Genomic DNA, 23,236 nt, shown 5'->3' with positions numbered 1-23,236 from the left:
TAGCGTCTGTGGACCAGCACGCTAGGTTGCGAGTTATCGTTAACTTAACGGTACTACGCTAAAGAGGACATCTCAAAATGCCTAGACTTACCGAATGCACCTCTGCAGTTGCTGGATCACGTACAGTTGGCGTCGCTCCAGCTAGAAGTGTTAATTTTGTGGCTATAGACTAAATGGTGCAGGTAGCTTGTGTGAGAGGGACCCGCGAAGTATGCAGGAGGAAGCTAGTGACGTCGAAATTCCCCCAGATTCCCCTCTGGGCAAACGAAGCGTTTGGGGGTGTGGCTTGGAGGAGACTGCTTGAGAGAGCTGTATAGGGACAAATCCAACTGTGGCAGTTCTGAGCGTGTGACCACTCATTACAGGGAGGGCTGACAGCAGTATATATGCATTTACAAGTAAAAACAGCTTTTGCACGGAATGGGACCTTTAATCTCTACTTTTTAATAACAAATTTAACAAAATATCCGGGCGGCGACGTTGGTTGGATTTGTATTGACAAAAGAAGTGCTAAAACTACATATTACTAAGTATGCTTTTTAAAACAGAAAACATATTTTATAATATGTGGAATAACAAGAGAGAAATATAATAAATAGTATTAACAGTCATTTGTATTAACACATTCACTGCCAGCTGTTTTCTTTTTTTTACTGTAGGTAGGTTCTGCCAGAGGGGTTTTTTGAGGATTCTGGCTCATCTTTCAAGACCTGAGGATTCTTTTCTGCTAAGATTTTGTGAACACAAAATATCTAAAAAGAACTAATAGAATGTGTGCTTTGTCTGTCTAAAAGAGTTAGTTTGTAGAGTTAGTAGTTATGTAGGCATTAGCACTTGAATACAGCATGGTTTCAGCGTCAGAAAATTTATTCTGAGATAAATGGCTTTTTGTGAAATTCGATAGAACAGTCACTTTAACCATTCATTTTTGGCATCAGTAAGATGTCAGACATCTAAACAATAGTTTTGAACAGTAATTTCCTCCATAACAGCAGGAAACACCCCTCTCCTTCAAACTCCTCCCTCCGTGTGTGTTCTTCTTGGCTGCAGCGGGCGTGTCACAAGCTCGTTTCTGTTGCTCCTGTAACCTCGCGTCACCAGGCTCACTGCTTTGCTGCTGCTGCCTGTCTGCTGGCGGCCGCTGTGCAAGTCTGGATATGGGCTCGCTCGTTTCTTGGAGTTTCGGTCGAGAGCTTTGATTAAGCTTTTGCGATTCTGGTCATATTTATGCTGCGTGTTTCAAAGTGTGTTCCACCCGTAATCTATTATGCAAATTTGCAATCCCGCACCGCCAGCAATCAGCGCGAAAACGAAAGCGTTTTCGCCAATCCATTTTCATGAGAATGGCTTCCTCACACTGCTTTTTGCTTGCCTTCCTCTAGTCAGGAGAGCACTGTCGCCACTTAGTGGGTCGGTGGAATGGGTTGTACACGTTCGGTGGCTACAATATTTATATAAGAGATGTAAAAGGGTTAGATGCACATCCCACGGTCAAAATTTTTTTTTCATTTTTTTGACGTATTAATACGTCATTGGCAGTCAACCGTTGGATTTTTTTTGACGGATTAATACGTCATTGGCAGTGAACGTGTTAAGTGTTATAAGTTAGGAAACATGAAATCCTTTAAACTTTACATTATATAAACTATTTAGAGTGTAGCCTTACAGGAGAATTTATTTATTTTTTTACCTGGAGCCCTCTCCTCCCATTAATTATTATCTGACGACTCACCCAGTGTTCTCCGCAGCGATTTGGAGCGTTGTAGGCGTTGTTGTGATCTAAATAGTGTCCAAGCCAGTCTTGAATGCGCTCTGTCGGGGCCACATGGCAGCGTGCTCTTCCTCCATGTAAATAGACAGTTTTATTCCCGTTTTCGACCCATATCGTCATTATATTATCCCTAAAGAAACATCAGACTGCTATTCACCCCCGGGCTATTTCCACTACTCTTTACAGGGATCTCATTTCCTCATTCGGGGTCAGTTTCACCAACTCTCGTCAAGTCACTACACAGCCCAGCCGGCAGGAAAGTCTCGCGGGACTTGACGAGAGTTGGTGAAACTCACCCCGAATGAGGAAATGAGATCCCTGTAAATACTGGAAATAGCACGGGGGTGAATAGCAGTCTGATGTTTCTTTAGGGATCATATAATGACGATATGGGTAGAACACGGGAATAAAACTGTCTATTAACATGGAGGAACAGCACGCTGCCATGTGGCCCCGACGGAGCGCATTCAAGGACTGGCTTGGACACTATTTAGATCACAACAACGCCTACGACGCTCCAAATCGCACCGGAGAACACTGGGTGAGTCGTCAGATAATAATTAATGTGAGGAGAGGGCTCCAGGTTAAAAAAAAAACGAAATTCTCCTTTAATGCAGAACAGATAGGATACATGCAAGATGGAGGACTGTTTCCATGGCTACCACTGTATCAGGTGTGCTGTCATGTATTGTCACTGTGCTGAACTTCATATTCTTTGTTGCAGAGTGTCATCTATGCAAACTCTGCTGTAGCCTCCAGATCTGATCCAGACTCCACCTACCAGAGCCTCAGTCCAGCCACCATGGATCAGGACCAAACATACTCTACTGTCAGAGAGGTGAAGTCAACATCACAGATGCTTTGTACCAGCAAAAACTGCCGTTCCACCTCATGGTGGTATTCCTTAGTTAAAGGGTGGTCAGAGCATTCACATTGTTGGAAACTAGGGGTGCACCGATCGATCGGCAAGCAATCTGTATCGGCCGATATTGACCTCAAATATGCGATCGGCGATCGTTTCATAATTATTATTATTTTTTTTTAATAAAAAAAAGCCCTATCACTAATCAGGCTTTCCAACGATATAAAATACAATGCCAATTGGTATTATTAAAGGGGAGAAATAATCAACCTAAAATAACGTTTCCAAACTTTCTTTGAGGAGTTTATATATGACGGTGATCGGTGATCGGTAATCGGTCATCGGTCGATGATCGGTTGGGCAGATATTTCCCATAGGCGATCGGCAATCGGTGATCGGTGGCAAAAAACGTGATCGGTGCACCCCTATTGGAAACCCTTCTGCATGTTCAGCAGGTATCTCAGGGTCACAAGTGTTTCACCCCTTAACCTGTACGCTTCACCTGAGTGGGGCCACAAAGACCAAATTACAGTATAGTCTTCACCTGCAGAAGGGTTCCAACAGCAGACTGTCATTAACACACCCATCTTGAGCTGGTCTCAGCTGCCATGACTATCTCCCTCGTGGCTTCCTTCAGTTGTTTGGGTTCCAAGCCGACGTTCTGTAAGAAACAGCTCACTGACGTTGCTGAAACCACCACAGCCGACTTCAATGGGGGATATGGAGAAAACGTGAAACGTGAAATCCTTTAAAATGTACATTATATAAACTGTTTGGACTTTAGAGTGTAGAAGCTGGTCTTGCATGCGTGCAATTGCAGGGAAAGAGGTTACTGTACTGGCCGGCACAACTTTCTCAAAACGAATCTACTGTTATAGGCCTACACCTAACGCCACAGACCTGTATGGTCGGGAATTATGTAGCCTAATAAAAACCATGACAAACGAATTCTCATTTTTAAATCAAGGTGTGTGTGTTTTTTCTGCAATGTAGTTGAAAATCAACGTGACATTCTGAACAGGGAAGAGTGTGTGCGCGCGCAAGTTGTTGGGGAGAGAGAGGCATCCATGCCATGCATAATGTATCCATAGGGGGGATTTCCTGGACTGCACAGAGAATACTGTGTGCGCCCCATAGCGCTCAGGCGTAGTGGGGGTTTTTGCGCTAAGACCTGCTATTAGGTGGTGTTAAAATTGAGAGCACCCAAGGCCATTTTTCTGGCTCAGGAGGGGGCGGCTGTAGCTCAGGAGGTAGAGCGGGTCATCCACCAATCAGAAGGTCGGGGGTTCAATCCCCGGCACCTCCAGTCCGCAGGCCGAAGTGTGCTTGGGCAAGACACTGAACCCCAAATTGCCCCCGATGGCCGTGCTATGGCCGTCCCATAGTTAAAAAGAACAGGTACAGAAATTCCTTTGTGCCTGTCTCTATCAGAGCGTTGAACGCTGCTGGGGTACAAATGTAATGTCTCCCCATCTGCCGTTGCTGTTATTTATTTATTTTATCCTTTTATTCTTTTATTCTTTTATCTTTATTTATTCTTAGGGGTACAATACAGTATATCTGTATTATATACTTTGTCTGCCCTTTGGTCTGGACTGAGGTTTTTTCTCTTGTGCTTTAATACAATGATACATTGTAGCTCTTTCTTGTGATATAAATGTGCTGCTGTGAGCGAACTGCACTTTGCTACTATGCACTTTATATCTCTACTGTGCACTTTAGATCGTTGCTACTGTTGTCATTTGCACTTTAACTATTGTGTTGCACTTTAAACTGCTGCTCTAGACTGTTTTTACAATGTTCTTTTTGTCTTATTTGTTTTTATGTATGTACTTCGTACTACGCTTCCTGCAATCCAATTTGCCCTTTTGGGACACTTAATAAATCTTGAATCCTTGAATCCTTGTGCCAGCACCCTGCGTGGCAGCCTGCCGCCCTCGGTGCGTGAAGGGGTGAATGTGGGCACATTGTAAAGCGCGAATGCATCTGGAAGAGCAGCCAGTTTCATTTTGGCGCCCTTGTTAACAGATTAGGCCGCTCAGACATGTCCAGCAGTGATAGTTTTGGCATCTGGTCTATTTTTTGCACAAGCGACTGTATGAAGCCCATAGACGGTAAAAGAGGTGAAGCCAGGCAGGAAGTCAGTAGGCTATAAGTTGTGACCGACCGGTGCAGAGCAAAACAGAGCGCCTCAGTGTGACCAGCCAGGCTCCTGCTTGAGCTGAATTTACGTGCGCCGGCATTGTCGGAGCTGGTGTGTTTGCGGTGTGTTACAAGTTTCAAGCAACACTTCCTGCTGGAATCTGCCAGTAGAAGTGGGTAGCTGAAGAATAAATGAGTATACGCGGTATACCTGCTTATACAGTATCCTGCACTACGCCACTGGGTGTGCTGTCATGACTTGTCACCTTGCTAAACTTAATATTGTTTGTTGCAGATTCCTGACTATGAGAACTCTGCTGCCACCCCCACATCTGAGCCAGACTCCACCCACCAGAGCCTCAGTCCAGCCACCATGGATCAGGACCAAATATACTCTACTATCCCAGACTACATAGAACCAGAGTGATGAGATAATAATAATAATAATAATACATCAGATTTATATAGCGCTTTTCCAAATGCTCAAAGACGCTTCACAATACAAAACAATATAATACCATAACTTAAGAATAGAGAAGAAAAATAAAGAAAATAAATAAAAGGTGAGAGAGGAAGGAGTTCATGGGTTGAAAGCAAGGGTGAAAAGGTGGGTTTTGAGGGCGTGTTTAAATGATGACAGAGTGTCTGCTTGACGGATATGGCTGGGGAGGGCGTTCCAGAGGGTGGGGGCAGCTGCAGCGAAGGCCCTGTCGCCCCAGGTCCGGAGCTTCGTTCTGGTGGTTTGGAGAAGGTTAGCATCTGCGGACCTGAGGCGACGGGTAGGCGTGTGGAGGTGAACGAGGTCAGAGAGATAGGAGGGGGCCAGGTTGTTGAGGGCTTTGAAGGTGATGAGTAATAATTTGAATTGAATCCTGTACGTGATGGGGAGCCAGTGGAGATCGTGGAGGATGGGGGTGATGTGGTCGGAGCGGCGGGTGGAGGTGAGCATGCGGGCAGCGGAGTTTTGGACGTATTGGAGTTTTTTGAGGGTTTTGGTGGGTGTGCCGTATAGGATGCTGTTGCAGTAGCCCAGTCGGGATGTGATGAAAGCGTGAGTCAGTGTTTCGGCAGCAGAAAAGGATAGTGAGGGGCGTAGACGGGCAATGTTCCTGAGGTGGAAGAAGGCGGATTTGGTGATCTGGTTGACATGCGGGATGAAGGAGAGGGTGGGGTCGAGAATGATTCCAAGGTTGCAGACGTGGGTGGAGGGGGTGACAGTGGAGCCATCAATGTTGACAGAGAAATCCTGGGTGGAGCGGGTGAGGGAATTTGGGCCAATGATGATGATTTCGGATTTGTCACAGTTGAGTTTCAGAAAGTTGTTTTGCATCCAGATTTTAATGTCAGAGAGGCAGGTGATGAGGGTGGAGTGGGTGGTGGCAGTGATGGTCTTGGTGCAAAGGTAGAGCTGTGTGTCATCTGCGTAACAGTGGAATTGGAGGCCATGTTTACGGAGGATGTGCCCAAGTGGTAGGATGTAGAGGATAAATAGTAGGGGACCAAGTACTGAACCCTGGGGGACACCGTGGGGGACTGGGGCAGTGGGGGATTTGGAGTTATTGGTGAAGATGAATTGGTGTCTGTCGGAGAGGTATGATTTGAACCAGGAGAGGGCAGTGTCGGTGATTCCAATGGTGGACTGGAGGCAAGAGATGAGGATGATGATGATGAGATAGAGTTTGTATTTGTATGTGTATTTGATGAAACATTAACAAGAAAATTATTTGCATCAAATGCTCTGCTCTTGTGTGGAGGGATCATTCAAACGTGTAAACCAATGGGAGATCAGTTAGGGAAAGAAAGGCAGTATTATTGGATGGGAGGGGTGATGATGCTGAGATATCAGGATATGTCGTTTATGCAATATTTTTAAGCTGTGTATTTAATAATAATCCATACAATGTTACTTTTTTATTCAACACATTTGTGCCATTGTCATAGTTTATTCCTTGCAAAGTATGCTTTTAATATGCTATTAATAATATGATATTAAAAAAGCACTGAATGCCAGTGGCTTTGTGAATGTTTATTTCTGAACCACTATTTGTTTCTCTGTCACATAGTTATTGGTTGTAGCGTGGCAGTAATCTGTCCTGTGACGTGCAGTATCATCCTAGTAGTAAAATATTGTCTTCTTTTTTATTTTGATGCTGCATGATGATAAGGATGGTTTTTCAAATGATTTTTATTTCTAAAGAAGAAGAAGAAATCATTGACAGGAAACTGAACTTTCATTCCTACAAAACATATTGAAAGGTTTTTCAATAAAGATATGAAGGAAGAATGTACCAATGGAAATGTTATTCCAGTACTACAACAAAAAATGGCTTTTCTTAAAATATAAAATTCAATTTCAGGCAGCCATAATGGAGCCGGGCTGCATCCTGGTGGACATTGGGCCGAGTCTCGTCAAACTTTGTCTTTTAAAAGAATAGCCGCTCCCTTTTCGGAGCAACTAAGATTCCGATATAATAAGGTTGCCCCGTGCGACCCTACCTGTGACTTCAAAGTGCAGAAATAAGGTGAGTTTAATGCCCGACACAGATTTCCTAAAGGATTTTGGCTTGAGACGACCATGATCAAAAGAGTCTGAGGGCTACCTGTGCCATGCTCCCGCCTCCACACAGGTGTCCCACTTTGCTGATGGCTGTGGCCAAGTCACAACAGAAACTATATACCACAAACTAGCATTCAACACAATCAATGCAAGAATTAAGCAATCCACAACAAACTTGAATACAAATTATCAATGCTAATTAGACAGAATACACAAGCATAATGATATCATAATGCATGTGTTACGGACTAGACAGTTACTCTAGGGGACAAGAAGTGTAATTAGCGTTAGCCACTCTCAAGCTAGTCCTAACCTGGAGTATATGTCGAAGAGGATACAAAGCAGGGAAAGAAACAGACAAACAAAAAAAGGACTGGTTTCCACAGATGAGAAATAATCGAGAGGTGGGTCAGCTTACTGCAAACTCTGTTGCTGTTGATGATGACGTTAGCGGCAATGGATCCCTCTGACAAGGCCTCGCCAGCACAGTCTTTGCTCTCTCCGTCTTTGCTCTCAAGAGCGGTGAGCTCTGTCTGTGGCGTTTCAGTTCAGGTTAGGTTGTTGGTTAGTCTCAACGCCAGACCCATGAGAGTTCTTAAGCTGATACACTATGTTACTGCATGCTGCAGAGCTCTCTCTGGGTCTGGGACACTTTCTCTCAGAGGGCTGGTTATGGGAGGGAACCGTTCACTTGGCCAGTGATATGCCAGTGGTGGATTAAGTCCTCCCCAATCAGTAACGACTTTGCGATCAGACGACACGGGAGACGCAGCCCATTTTTCGAACCGCTCTCTCATCGGTGCTACGACCTGTCACTCATTCAATGTTCAACCCGCCTTCAAAAACCAGCAGTGGCTGTGAAGTGGCACAGACTCACTTATGTAAGCTAGTATGCGGAGCGCAGCGATTCAACGTAATATTTGAGTCTGGGGAGAGACTAGAGGCGTGTTCGGAATGCTTCACTCATTCCCCATGTCGTGTTTATCATAGTGAACTATTTGGGTAATGATCAAACAAGTTTCGGACACTACCTCACTCTTCCTCTCCTTTGGTAAACACGACCGCATTGCATTGTGGTATATGTGAGAAAATGTAGGGCACATTCTCTGTTGACTAGAAATTGCACTGCATTGTGGGTATTTTATAGTGGACTATATAGTGAATCAAATTAATAGTTGAGAATTCAGACACTATTACAAAATGGCCAACACACTATATATAGTCCACTATTTCTGTAATAGGGACCGGTTTCGAACAGGGCTTAGGTTGTTGGTGGATGGATCCTCAAATGTAAACAAAAGCTGGTTCTCAGTAAAAGTTCAAATCAAAGTCCATAGAAGTGTGTAAGTGTATCGGTCCTCCGGCGTGGCGTGGCGTGGCTTGGCGTGGCGTAGTAGGGTCTCGAGGGCTGGTGTGCCCCACACCAATCATTCAAATCTGCTGTGCTCACACACCTGAGCCTCGTTCATTCAGTAAACTGCTCCCGTGGCACCTCAGTGACGTCATCTGGACACACAGCTTAACCACACCTCATTTCTCAATGAAAACCAGTCCAAAGTGTTTAAGGAAAGGAAACAAGGAAGAAAGGAGAAGAGGGACTATAACCCTGCCTATCATTCCTAACACATGCAACTCAAACACAGCAACCCAAGATATACTGTGAATAAAAAATAAATAACCTCTCATATTCCCTAGTCATCATTCATTTATTCTATTTTCAGCAAGAAATGAAATAGTGATGACGCTGCATGATCCACTTGTGAAGAGGAGATACTGGGTTTCCTGCCTTTAAACGCTGACAATCATTATTCTATCTAGTTTAAGTACAGTAGTGTGTTTCTGTCAGTGTGTTTCCTGTCCAAAAGCGAATGGTGCTTTTTCATCTTTTACTGTGTGATGCCCCAACGTGCAGAAGCAAGGTAAAAAGAGGAAGTCTGATTCAGAGAGAGATTGAAATAAGAAGGAAACAGAAAGCATACATGTACAGTAACATCAGGAAATAAACTGAGCATTCAGACAGACAGACAGACAGTAGAGTAGAGAGCAGCCAACCTGAGAGACCTGAAGCAACCAGCTGGAACAGAGTTCAGGAGTCTGTCTGAAGATCTCAGCATCCAACACAACAAGATGAGGAACCTTCTCCTCCTCATGCTCTCATTGATGGCAGGTAAACAGATTATTACAGCCCAATGACTTCTATCACAAACTAATCTGATCATTATTACTGTCCTACCTCTGCACATCCCCTTTGGGTCTACAATCATTTCTGATAACATATAGTAGGCTATGTGTAGCACTCAATACTGTAGCTCAAACAAATATAGATGAAAAAGTAATAATCTGCCACACTCCGATTTTTGTGGACCAACCAACACAGTGATTTATAGAGCTGGTGGCCCTGCTAGCCGTAGCTAAAAGCGCATGATTCATCAAAAAGTGCATGATTGATTGATAAGGTATATGATCAATTAATGGATCAAAAATGTGCATGATTGGGGGGCATGGTGGCTCAGTGGTAAGTGCTGTCGCCTAGGTCCTGGGTTCGATTCCCACCTGGGACGCTGTGAGCGCTGAAGGGGCGCCTGTTCGGAGGGAGGGGAACTCGTTGGAATAGCGTGATCCTCCCACGTGCTATGTCCTACCGGTGAAGCTTCCCCTGCAGGTGAAAAGAAGCGGCTGCCTATACTGCCCATGTCTCGGAGGAAGCATGGAGCCAGTTTTGGCCCTCCCCAGATCGGCATCAGGTGGAGCAGCAACCAGGATAAATAAATTAAAATTAGCACTAATAGGGGATAAAAATGGGATAAAAAATCTGGGGGGGGGGGGAATATATATATATATATATATATATATATATATATATATATATAAAAAAAAGTGCATGATTAATTGAGTGCATACAGTAGATACAGAAGATCTATGACCCATTGATAGTTCCATAAATCCATTGCTATATAGCCAGAAGAAATATGTTTAATTGATAGTGTTAATTCAGACCTTGCAGCAGTTCTGGGATGATTTAGTATTTTATCACAATCTGAACTCAGATCCATGTCTTTTCTATCACTGACCTCTATCACTGACTGACAGGCTGTGAGGACCCGCCCAAAGTGAAGGGATGCCCAGGAGGATGGGTCACTTTCAACTGCACAGCCGCCCAAAATCCAAGAAATCCAATAAAAGGAGTACAATTTTGCAAAGCAAACACAACTCGCTGTGGAATCGTAGTCAATACTATGAAGAAGAATATGTGGGAAAACAAAGGCAAATATTCTCTGTTCCATGATACTGAAGAGAAGAAGATCATGGTGGCCATCAGAGACCTTAAACCAGGTGATGAAGGGACCTACACGTGTACATCAGGTGGGATACAAACCACTGTGGAACTGGACATAGCAACTGGTAAGAGACCTTCATTTTTTGATCCAAGTCCATAAGTTTTTTTTTATTGACAAAAGTTGTTCAACAATACACTTTGTAAACGCAACACAGTAAAGACATAGTAGTGTTGGAAATTGCAAAAGTTTTGTCCCTGACTCCTCCAATATTAAGTATACTGGAGATAAATAGCCTAGAATGACCTTATGAATAAGCCCAATAGAGAAGTAGAAGCATGCGTGATTGCAAGCGTGCAGAGCTGCACAGAGATGCACAGGCATCCTGTGCAGGTGCAGAACTGCACAGAGATGCACAGGCTTCCTGTGAGACTTCCTGTCCTCGCTCCTCTTCAGGGAAAGTGGAGTCGATAGATGGGGGCCTTACAATAAACAATATATGGTTTAACCACAAAGGAACTTTGGTTGAACTCCTGTGACGCATGATATGCATTTTTGAGGTTTAACTATAGATGAACTTTTGTGGTGTGTGGGTGTGTGTGTGTGTGTGTGTGTGTGTGTGTGTGTGTGTGTGTGTGTGTGTGTGTGTGTGTGTGTGTGTGTGTGTGTGTGTGTCTGTGTGTGTGTGTGTGTGTGTGTGTGTGTGTGTGTGTGTGTGTGTGTGTATAGGGGAAAAACACCCTGAAGCAGGAAATCATTGATTGTTATAAAACAGATGTTGAAACATTGGAAGCCAGTCTCACTCAAGATCATCTGTCAGATAACTGGATGCAGACTGGGAGATGAGATTGGGTGGGGCTCATTTTCAATGGAGAATTTCTACTCCAATTATATTTCTAGCAGCGCATTTTTGTAGCTTATTGCTTTCATTTATTTTTGGGGCCGGTGTGCAGCATGCATAGCAGGGCCCTTACATTCCACTCTGTCGCCCGCATTTGAGCACGGATCCAGGGCGAGGTAATGTCTTTCCACTTTCCAGTCCGGTAGGTGGCGGCAATGCACCTCTGGCTAATAAACACATCGTTGCCTTGAACCAATGGTGACTGGTGAAAAGTGAAAAAAAGCTCTCTCTGACTCTGTCTGCTTCATGTGTGGGCGTGCCGACTCCCGACACACAGGAGGACAGACACAGCGAAAATGGCAGCGGCTTCTAGGGATGGGCATTTTAAGCAATTTAAATAGTCGAGTACTCTCCTTCTATTATGAACGAGTGCTCGAGCACTCGCGCGGGGGGCGCGGGCTGTGTGATTACTATGGTAATGACTGAGCAGGGGTAATCTGCTGTGTATGGGGCTGTTCACACATAACGTTTGCATTTTTGCATGGAAAAAGCGCTACCTGGAGCATTTTTTTGTCAGGAGAGGGACTGACTGTGATGATATTAGGTGACGCTAAGCTAACATCATTCTAAAGCCTACCTTTAGACAGTATCTCCGGTTGGAGTAGCGCTTTGGAGCAGACAAGTTGTGAAACAAGCGAAGGCATTTGATTTCCAATACATGTCCATTGTTGCTGAATAGTGATCACCATGATGCGATTGTCTCCCAAAAAGTGATTCTTTCTCCACATTTCTTGTGACTAACGTTATGGGAAACGACAGTGTCAGTAAACTAGTGCAACGTTTTGAATGAGTTTTATCGGGCGTGCGCTATGAAGAAGCGTGCTTCTCATTCGGGAGAATATCTCCAGGCAGCTTTTTTCGGGAAGAGCTGGAAAACTTCCGGTTAAAACTTTCAAAATAATGTTACTTAAACAAAAGTAAATAGCTTATTGATGCATGTTGGAGGAGAACAGGTATTTCAATGAATGAAGCAGCACACCTTGTATCAAAATACTCGTTGTGATGTTATATGGCGTGAAACTGTGGCTGTAACGCATTACTCAAAATAAATAAGAAGGTTACAATAAGCGTTTTATTTTGAAAGCAACAAAGCGGATGACGTACTAGTACATTCTGGCTGACTTGACGCCCGGCCACCAAAGCGAAAGGCTCAAACACATCGAACCTGGCTAAACATCTTGCCGACAGGCACCCCGACCTGTTCAAAGAGTTTAAAGACCGACAGGTTAGCGAACGTGAACGATAAACATACATGCCCTCAAATAAGTCCAACGAGTATTGTGTGACAAGCGAACTTGTTCAGATCATCAGATGACTGCATACCATGTACAATATTTAATAACACTATGGCCCTCAATTCCAGTGTTATTAAAGCTTTTACATGGTAAGCAGTCATCTGATCTCACCTATCCTAATATTTACAATAATCCCAATTATTAATGATATACGAATTCATTGTAAAAAAAAACACCTAGCCTACACGTATGGGGGGGGGGGGGGGGGGGGGGGGGGGCTGGGAATACACCACATAATAAGCCTACATTTCAATAGCCTACATTTATGTGTGAAAATAATATATATTACTAGATTAACCATAAATCTGGCACTTCATGTTAATGAAGCTTAAACCCAGGATTATTAACCCACATAGGCTACACTACAGCACAGGCACACTACACAAATGACTCAATACACCTTGGCAGAGTTCTGCACTTTACTGAGCACACCGGCCCTATGCCAGGTTTCGACCTGGCCTTGTTTGTATTGTACCTCAGCAGGTTTCATAATAAATTATTTTTATATTACAAACTTCAATCATCCCAGCCAAATTTTTGTGCCGGCTCATCTTGTTCCTGTGTTTCCGGGGAGTCAGAATACGATAGTAGTCAATGACAGTGGTAGACAAATAAAAGTAAAAAAAGGTACATAAGATTATATACAAATTAATGTACACAAGAGGTTTCAATAGGTTTGCTTATGTTCTAATCTAAAGAGTTTGCATAGTAATTAATAGTTAATAAATAGTTTTGGTTATTTTTTTATTACAGGTTTTTAAATGTGACAGTGTTTAGCTTAGATCTGTTTGTTTAAAAGTAATATAAATATAAGATGGTCATTTTCTTTAAGAATTTCATTTTATGAATATAGAATTTAGATAATGAGCAAATTAATAATATATTTATTGTTCATTGCTGGAGAAGTTAGAATTGTTGAAAAAGAATAATAATTAGATATAATTATTTTTTTCTTATTATTACTAGTGGAGTGCCCGTTCCCCTCCCTCCCCAATTCACCTGCCGTTGGCCCTTATTTCCCCCCACACTGCACTTCGTCAGGTCCCTCTAAGTTCAGCAGCGCACCAGCGCATTGGACCAACAGTGATTTATGACCTCATCAGTGATGTCATAGCAGTGACAGCTGTGATTGGTCTATAGCCCTTTTCCCACATGCGCTTTGTACCGCAAAATGACCGGAACGTGGTCTAATATGCCTGCATGTGAGAAAGTCGTCGTGCCGGTATAAGCGCTACCCCGTCATCGCGGAGATTTCACCAGTTTGGAGCCAGTCAGAAGAGCGGTATGCGCGATAGCGGACTCAAGTAGAGAACGGGTCCAGTCATTTCCCGCGACACTCTCATGGGCGAGGTGTACACACGTTGCTTAATGTTCCAGCGGGCATAATCTAATCATTCGCGCACATTAAAGCAAACTGGCGAAATGATCTTGTGATAATAAGAGCAGTAGCCTATGTCAGCTTCATGTGTGGGTGTGCTGATTTTCCCCTCTCTCCTCTCTGCTGCCCGACAGGCACACAGACGAAGCAAATGCACGAAGCGAAATGTGGAAGTATTTTGCTTACGTTGCCGACAGCGAAGGCAAGCCCGGACACATCAAACGAAGCCAGTCTGTAAAAAGTGCTTCAACGCGACGCAGGTGAACGGATAAACAAGCAAACTTATTTCACCATCAAGAGTTTTGCCGACACGTCACTCCCCACCCGCTCTGCAGTGCCACCCCGCCCCCCAACATACAGGCAAATTCGCTGCTAGATTCCCATATGCGCGAGCCGAAGTGTGAAGGGAAATGTCCGATATTGACTTACAGGTAATTTTCCGGTACGCATGTGGGAAAACGGCTTACAGTATGTAAAATATCACTCTAGTGCCCTCGTGGGCGCTTTTTCCAGCATTGCACTCCGTCAGGTCCCCCCTAAGCGCACTCCCCAAGTTTGAAGTCGATCAGACAAACGTTTCTCAAGATATGTGAAGGACAGACAGACAGACAGACAGACAGACATACAGTTCACTTATTATAGTATAGATTATTATTTTGAAACACCTCTTGGAATATTCCATAAGTAAGATGCATAGGATATAAAAACACATTCTAAATAATAAACTACTTAGCCATGCCTACCCCACATAGAGTACATTTAGAGGACACATCCCACTGTTTATTTATAATAGATTATTATTTATTATGAACTATCCTACAAGCAAAGTATGTTGCTGTTTTCCCCTAAATATACAGTATATTGAAATGTATTCCCAGGCTTTACACATAGCCTATTATTCCACAAACGGTACAATCCATGTCAAGTCATTTTGCTATAAAGCACACATATGTAGATTTTCCTTATGTGTGAGCACAGCTACAGTATTACAATGTGGTTACAATACTTTACACCACTTCTTTCTGCTTTTCTTTTTGATTTACTGCAGATGCAGAGGATGGCTGCCAAGACCAGTTCATGCCAACTGCCTATACAGGAGATACAACCACCATCACATGTGAACCACAAGGCGATTTTAATAAGTCCAGTGTCAGCAGGTTTTTCTGCAAACAAAACAGTGCATCTATCTGTGAGGACATTTTATCAATAACCTCAGAGGAGAGATTCTCTCTATCAGAGAACAGCAGTGCCTTCAGCCTGTCCATCAGTAAGTTGACCCGTACAGACTCTGGTGTCTACAGCTGTGGAGTGGAGCTGAAAGACTCAGCTGGAAGACATTACCGTACCACATTCAGAAGAGTCAACCTGCAAGTTAAAGGTGAGGAACACACACATGCAAATATTTAGGTTTTAGGATTAGTTTGATAACACGAATAGGGCAGGGCTGGACTAATATGGGTTGTTGCAGACCAGCACCATTAATAATAGGGGTGCACCGATCACGTTTTTTGCCACCGATCACCGATTGCCGATCGCCTAAGGGAAATATCTGCCCAACCGATCATCGACCGATCACCGATTACCGATCACGATATATAAACTCCTCAAAAAAAGCTTGGAAACGTTATTTCGGTCGATTATTTCTCCCCTTTAATAATACCAATTGGCATTGTATTTTATATCGTTGGAAAGCCTGATTAGTGATAGGGCTTTTTTAAATTAAAATAATAAAAAAAATATCGGCAATCAGCCGAAATATCGGCAATCAGCCGATCGCATATTTGAGGTCAAAATCGGCCGATACAGATTGCTTGCCGATCGATCTGTGCACCCCTAATTAATAATATTTTTAGACTGAAGCTGCCGAAACTTTGTGACTATATTCAAGATCTGTGGAGAAGCCACATGTAGACCACAGAGGACAAACTGTCTTCTGAAACTGATTGAATTAGTTTAGGGCAGCTTGAAGGCAGGACACCCACCTATGGTACATGAAACTTTGAATGATGTTAATTACCTTAATTAATACATTTAGCAAAGAAAATACAAATAAATTGCAACAGGTTTTACAACAGTTTTTATGTAGCTGTGGTCATGGAGGAAACTCCATCAGCAGTGATTTCAAGATTCAAGATTCAAGATTCAAGATTCAAGATTTTTATTGTCACTCCATGGTACAAGTACCACGTGTGAAATTCTTGTGCAGTGGACTCCGTTTACGACATAGTACAAATAGGCAACAGCAATAAGTAATAGGCAATAAGAAATAGGCATCAATAAGCAATAAGACAGCAATAAGGCAATAAGAAATAGGCATCTTATAAGCAATAAGACAAGTCGGTGGCTTATACGACAGTGGCATATTCATTGCACATAGGTGCACATGTCATGTGCATACGTTAGACGTGTTCAGACATTCCAAATTCGACGTTTTATACATACATGTGCAAATAGCATGTACCTTATTAAACATACACTTAAATTTACAATTAAACGTTAGGCACCTTATTAAACATACACTTAAATTTACAATTAAACGTTAGGCATCCGTAATAGTAGCAGCTGCAGTACGGTACTGCGGTACGACTACTGCACTATTTGTGCATATTTAGGAGTCTCGTGGCCTGCGGGAAGAAACTGTTCCTCAAGCGATTTGTGCGTGTTTTTGGAACCCTGTATCTCCTCCCTGAGGGTAGCCGGGAGAACAGGCTGTTGTGGGGATGGTTTGTGTCTTTGATGATCTTCAGGGACCTCCTGAGGCACCGCTGGTTATACAGTTCGTGCAGTTCTGGCAACTCGTCTCCTGTTACGTGCTGGGCCGCGCGCCTCACCCTCCGTAGCGCCCTGCGGTCCATGGTGGTACAGTTCCCGTACCAGGCGGTGAAGCAGCCAGTCAGCAGGCTTTCAATGGTGCCTCTGTAGAAGTCCCTGAGGATTTCTTTCCTTAGCCCAAACTTCTTCAGGCGCCTGAGTCCGTGTATTCGCTGTTGGGCCTTTTTGACAACAGTGGCGGTGTGGCCGGCCCAAGTCAGGTCCTGGTGGATGTTGACTCCCAGGTACTTGAAGCTGTCCACCCTTTCCACCACTGTGCCGTTGATGGTGATTGGGGGGTGTGTGCCCCCCCCTCTCCTGTAGTCCACAATGATCTCCTTGGTCTTGGAGACGTTCAGAGAGAGGTGGTTGTCCTGGCACCATTGTTCCAGGACCCTCACCTCCTCTCTGTAGGCCGTCTCGTCGCCCCCCGAGATCAGCCCCACGACTGCTGTGTCGTCTGCAAACTTCACGATGGTGTTTGAAGTTTGAGTCGCCACGCAGTCGTGGGTGTAGAGGTCGTACCAGAAGGGGCTGGAGACGCACCCCTGGGGTGCTCCTATGCTGATGGTCAGCGGGGAGGAGGTGAGGTTGCCCACCCTCACCACCTGGCGGCGGTCTGTCAGGAAGTCCAGGATCCAGTCGCACATCGCTGTGTTTAGTCCCAGGTCCCTGAGTTTGCTTACCAGCCTGGAGGGTACTATGGTGTTGAATGCTGAGCTGTAGTCCACGAACAGCATTCTCACATAGGTGTCCTTCCCCTCCAGGTGGGACAGGGCGGTGTGGAGCACGTGTGCCACTGCATCCGCTGTGCTCCTGTTGGGGCGGTATGCAAACTGCAGCGGGTCGTGGTCCGGGGGGAGTGTGGGACGGATCTTTGATATGACCAGCTTTTCAAGGCACTTGCTGGCTATTGGTGTGAGGGCTATAGGGCGCCAGTCATTGAGGCTGGTCACTTTTTTCTGTTTGGGAATGGGGATGATTGTTGCTGCCTTGAAGCAGGAGGGAACTCGTCGGAGGGAGAGGGACTGGTTGAAGATGTCTGTGTACACGGCTGCCAGCTGGTGGGCGCAGGCCTTGAGGACCCGCCCAGGGATGCCGTCCGGGCCGGCCGCCTTGCGTGGGTTGATACGCAGGAACGACCGGCACACTTCATCCTCAGTGATGGTGAGGGGGCGGTCTGTGGGGGGTGGAGGGTGGGTGGGGTTGGTGGTTAGGTGGGAATGGGGGGGGGTGCGGGTGCTGAGGGGTGGGGGGGAGGAAGGGGGGAGGGGAGGTGATCGGGGGGTGGGGGGGAGGAAGGGGGGTGGGGGGGAGGAAGGGGGGAGGGGAGGTGATTGGGGGGGGGAGAGGAGGAGGGGTGGTGGGGGGGCGGCGAGGGGGAGAGGTGATGGGGGGGGAGGAGGGGAGGAGAGGGGTGATGGGGGGGGAGAGGTGGGGGGGGAGGAGAGGAGGGGGGGTGGGGAGGGGAGGGGTGGTGGGGGGGAGGAGGGAGGGGGGGGGTGATGGGGGGGAGGAGAGGGGGAGAGGGGTGGGAGAGGGGAGGGGTGGTGGGGGGGAGGAGGGAGGGGGGGGTGATGGGGGGGAGGAGAGGGGGAGAGGGGTGGGAGAGGGGGGGGGGAGGAGGGGAGGCGCTCTGGCAGAGGGGTCGAACCTAGCGTAGAACGCGTTGAGTTCGTCCGGTAGGGTGGGTGACGTGCTGGGGTTCTGTCGTTTCACCTCTTTGAAGTCTGTGGCAGCATGGAGCCCTCTCCACAGGTGTCTGGGGTTGTTAGTGTCCAGTTTTGACTCCAGCTGCCTTCCATAATCTCTACGTGCTATTTTTATAGCGGTCCGGAGGGCATATTGTGCCTGCTTGTATTGGTCAGTTGTGCCAGAGCTGAAGGCGGTGGTCCTGGCGTGAAGGGCAGCCCTGACGTCGCTGTTGACCCAAGGCTTTTGGTTCGGCATTATTTTGACTTTTTTTGTGGGGACTATGTCGTCGGTGCACTGCTTTATGAAGCATGACACCGTATCTGCATACTCGCCCAGGTCTCCTGCAGCTTTGAACTCCTCCCACACCACTTGGTCAAAGCAGTCCCTCAGGATGTCATCTGATTGGTCTGACCAGCAGTGGGCGGTTCGGAATGCTGGGGGTTGTCTTTTTAGTTTTTGTTTGTACCTGGGTACAAGTAGGATGGAGGCGTGGTCCGATTTGCCGAAAGGGGGGCGAGGGACGGCTTTGTAGCCATGTCGGATGTTTGAGTAACATTTGTCCAGTGTGTTACTGCCTCGCGTGGGGAAGTGAATGTGCTGGTACAATGTGTGCATTCTGCCTCTCAGGTTTGCCCTGTTAAAATCCCCAGTCACCACCAGGGCCATTTCGGGTTGTTTTGTCTCGACGAGACGAGCCATACCTAATATTTCATTTAAAAAATGATTGAAAATGTGCACATGATTTTGTGCAATGTTGGGCAATGTTGTGCACTCAGCCATTTTGTGAGAGTAGGTGTCAGTTTGTCTTTAAATGGTGGATATGTCATAATGGAAGGAAGACGTTCATTTCTCTAGAATCAAGTAGCTACCACAAATTCATATTCTGTGTGAACAGCAGCAGCATGTGGTTTCACGGGTTGGTTCTGCTTCTCTCTCTCTCTCTCTCTCTCTCTCTCTCTCTCTGTCTCACCCTCTCTCTCTCTCTCTTTCTCCCTGTCTCTGTCTGTCTCACTCCCTCTCTCCCCTATCTCTCTCACTCTCTCTGTCGCTCTCTCTGTGTGTCTCTCCCTCTCTCTTTCCCTCTCTCTCGCTCTCTCTCTGAACACATGTGGTTGTTGCTATCTTTACTTCTGTCTTCCTGAATGCTTCTCTGCTGTGCTGCCTTGAAGTGACCCTGGGTTTGTGTTCGTCATATCCTGTCAAAACTCTTTACCACAGAGCTGTCCTCTAAACCCAGAGTGAAAAACATATTTAACACCATCGCCCATACTCAGTTCAGCAGTAGTTCTGCTGTGTCAGAAAAATGACACAACTTGGGAAATTGATAACAAATATAAATCCAGGAGTTTCCAATCTAATAAAATAGAATGGAAAGAGTGGTATGCATGTTATACTAACTATTGTGCAAATATATCCCAAATAAGTTTGTATTAAATCTCTCTGCAACAAACTTTCCTGTCTTTTAATAAAATATATTAAAGACTAGGCAAACCTAGTACATATATGCCAGGCAGCATTTGTGCATGGTGATGTCAAAAATTAAATCAAAAACAGCACTCACAGATGTCTATAAAGTTTAAACTTTTAATGCGCACAGCAGCAGTGATACAACGGACGCGTTTCAGCCTCACAGGCTTTCCTCAGCGTTGCGTGGTGATGTCACCACGGGAGGTGACATCATTGGATACTCGCTCAGGGTTGTGAGTCAGACAGGGGCAGATTTAGCCTGGAAAAACATGGAGGATGTTGCTGAGTGATGAAAGAAGGTGTACGAGTTTAAAAGGACCAAGTAAGATGTGTGTGTGTGTGTGTGTGTGTGTGTGTGTGTGTGTGTGTGTGTGTGTGTGTGTGTGTGTGTGTGTGTGTGTGTGTGTGTGTGTGTGTGTGTGTGTGTGTGTGTGTGTGTGTGTGTGTGTGTGTGTGGTTAAATGCATGAAATAAAGTCTGGTTAACAAAAGTTTATGAAACAGTGAAGCTTGTGTTAAGCACGATAATCTACACAAAGGAAAACCACTTTTTTGGCCTTTGGAAGCATAAATGCCCTTTCTTTTTATTTTATTTCTTTCTTTTTTACAAAAGCACACAACGGCTAAAGTTAGTTAGGATTTGCTTCTGTAATACGATACGAAATCAGGAAAAATCCTATCTTAAACTAGTCTTATCCTAAGTTAAGACTTGAGATAGGAAGTTTCTGTAATACGGCCCCAGGACCCTATGTTGGGTGGGAGGGGGGGATCTATTAATTAATTTTTCAATATCTAAGATTTCTCTCAAAAGGTGTTTTCATTTTGTCAACAAAGGAGTTACTTACAGTCTGGGACTGTACATTGGCTGACATTTACACTATCAGTTCTTTACCAACGGTTTTCTCTGTTGCCATCTTATTGCAGAATTGAAATGTAATTGTTACCCACCTGCACAACTCACATGCACTTTTGACTCTTTGCTTTCAGCACGAACAACCAAACCAACTACGTCAACAACCCGCTCTCTAACCTCATCAGCATCCATCACAGTCCCAGCTGCTACATCTCCAAAGTCTTCAAACAAACAAGATGACAGTTCTGGTAAGAAAGCGTGTTTTATGCTATTGTTTTATTATTATTATTATTATTATTATTATTATTATTATTATCATGCTTCATTTATTATTTATAATTATTATAATTATTATTTATTTATTTTTAGTTACCAGTTTTAGAAGTGATATGTGAAAACATATCAAAACACTCTGAGTTACTGTGACAGAGTCAACTGCCTAGGGGTGCTCCGATCCGGCTAAACCACGATCCGATCCGATTCCGATTCCTGGGGTCACGATCCGATTCCAGAATCGATTCTCGATTCCAACGATTCTCGATTCCAGAATCTAGAATCGATTCTCAATTATGTAGTTTTATATTGCAATAACACACAAAGGTAAATCTAAGACAAAAAATGACAAATGTATAATGCTGAACTTCAAATTCAACTTCTGAAGTATTACAGTGAGGGCCTAAATTCATTTTGCAATATGAGTGGGTTCATTTAAGCGTAAGTATCAGTACGGTAAGTGGCACGGGATTCTCAAAGCCTGTGTTGAGGGTCATACAAACAAAAATGCACTCTTGAAGCTAAAAAAAATCCAAAACCAACAAGTTAATTATTAAAATTTTGTACGTCAATGTAGAACAGTCATTTCTTACACATGAGATTACTTTTAGCCTTTTAGTCATAACGATTATTGAAAGATATTCCATATTCCAGAGTGAATTGTCATAACAGAAGTGGAGTATTGGCCAGAATGACATGAACATTTGGACACTTATTCAGCCGGTATCTTGCATGTTGCGTTCAGGTGCACTGTAAAAAAGAAAAAAGAAAATCGATTCTTGGGAGTTTGGAATCGATCCAGGAATCGTGGCATTAAGAATCGCGATCCTTTCAAGAATCGATTTTTTGGAGCACCCCTACAACTGCCTGTCTTTAGCCCTAGGGCTCTATTCACCCGCTGGCCTTAGGTGCTATGGCCTTAAACGCAAAAAAACTTTGCTTCAGTTCAGTTCAAACAACAAACTGTTCAGACACAGACATGTGTGTGTGTGTGTGTGTGTGTGTGTGTGTGTGTGTGTGTGTGTGTGTGTGTGTGTGTGTGTGTGTGTGTGTGTGTGTGTGTGTGTGTGTTTGTGCGTGCGTGCGTGCGTGTGTGTGTGTGGTTTCTTCTTGCAGAAAACGCCCAGACAACTATCATCACCACTATTGTTGTCTGTGTGGTGCTGCTGCTGCTGTTTCTGCTCACTCTGCTCTTCATCTGCAAACGTAGGAGATTTCATCATCACTTTGACCAATATGAAATACACACACACTCTCTCTCTCTCTCACACACACACAGACACACACACAGACACACACACACACACACACACACACACACACACACACGGACACACACACACACACACACGGACACACACGGACACACACACAGACACTTCTTACTCCTTATAGGGATGTCAGTTCTAAAAATGCCATAGCTGAATGCAGTCATTATATGTCATGTCGTCTGTTTTTATCTGGGAGTGGGCAGGCTGGGAGGAGTGAGTCAGAAAATGAAGCCCAAAAGAGTCAAAATACATTTACAGTTGAGTAGAGCTTTAACTGCTTCTCATTCCTGCATTTCCTGCAAGTTACTGTAGGTGTCACCAACTCAGCTTTGCTCTACTCTCAAGTCTCAATACACACCAAGCCACATCAGAACAAATCAAGAGTGCAGTATCAATTGAATACAATAAATCCAAATATCTAGGACTTTTCAATGCAATATGGTTTTAATAGGATAGAAGTGGTAACAGCGTCATGAGTTTGATTTCTATAATCATTTTAGACTTCAACAATAAATGCAATCATTCCATACAAATTCAGAAAAACTTTTCAAGTCATCAAAGTACAAGTCAAATTCAAGTCCCAGGTCACCAGAACTCAAGTCACGTCTCAAGTCCTTCATGCATCAAGTCAAGTTAAAATTGTGACTCAAGTCTAACTCCAGTCCAAGTCATGTGAGTCGAGTCCC

The sequence above is a fragment of the Poromitra crassiceps genome (genome assembly GCF_964638095.1).
Source record: "Poromitra crassiceps genome assembly, chromosome: 27".
NCBI lineage: Eukaryota > Metazoa > Chordata > Actinopteri > Beryciformes > Melamphaidae > Poromitra > Poromitra crassiceps.
The sequence above is the reverse complement of the archived record's forward strand: the minus strand, read 5'-3'. Positions refer to the sequence as shown.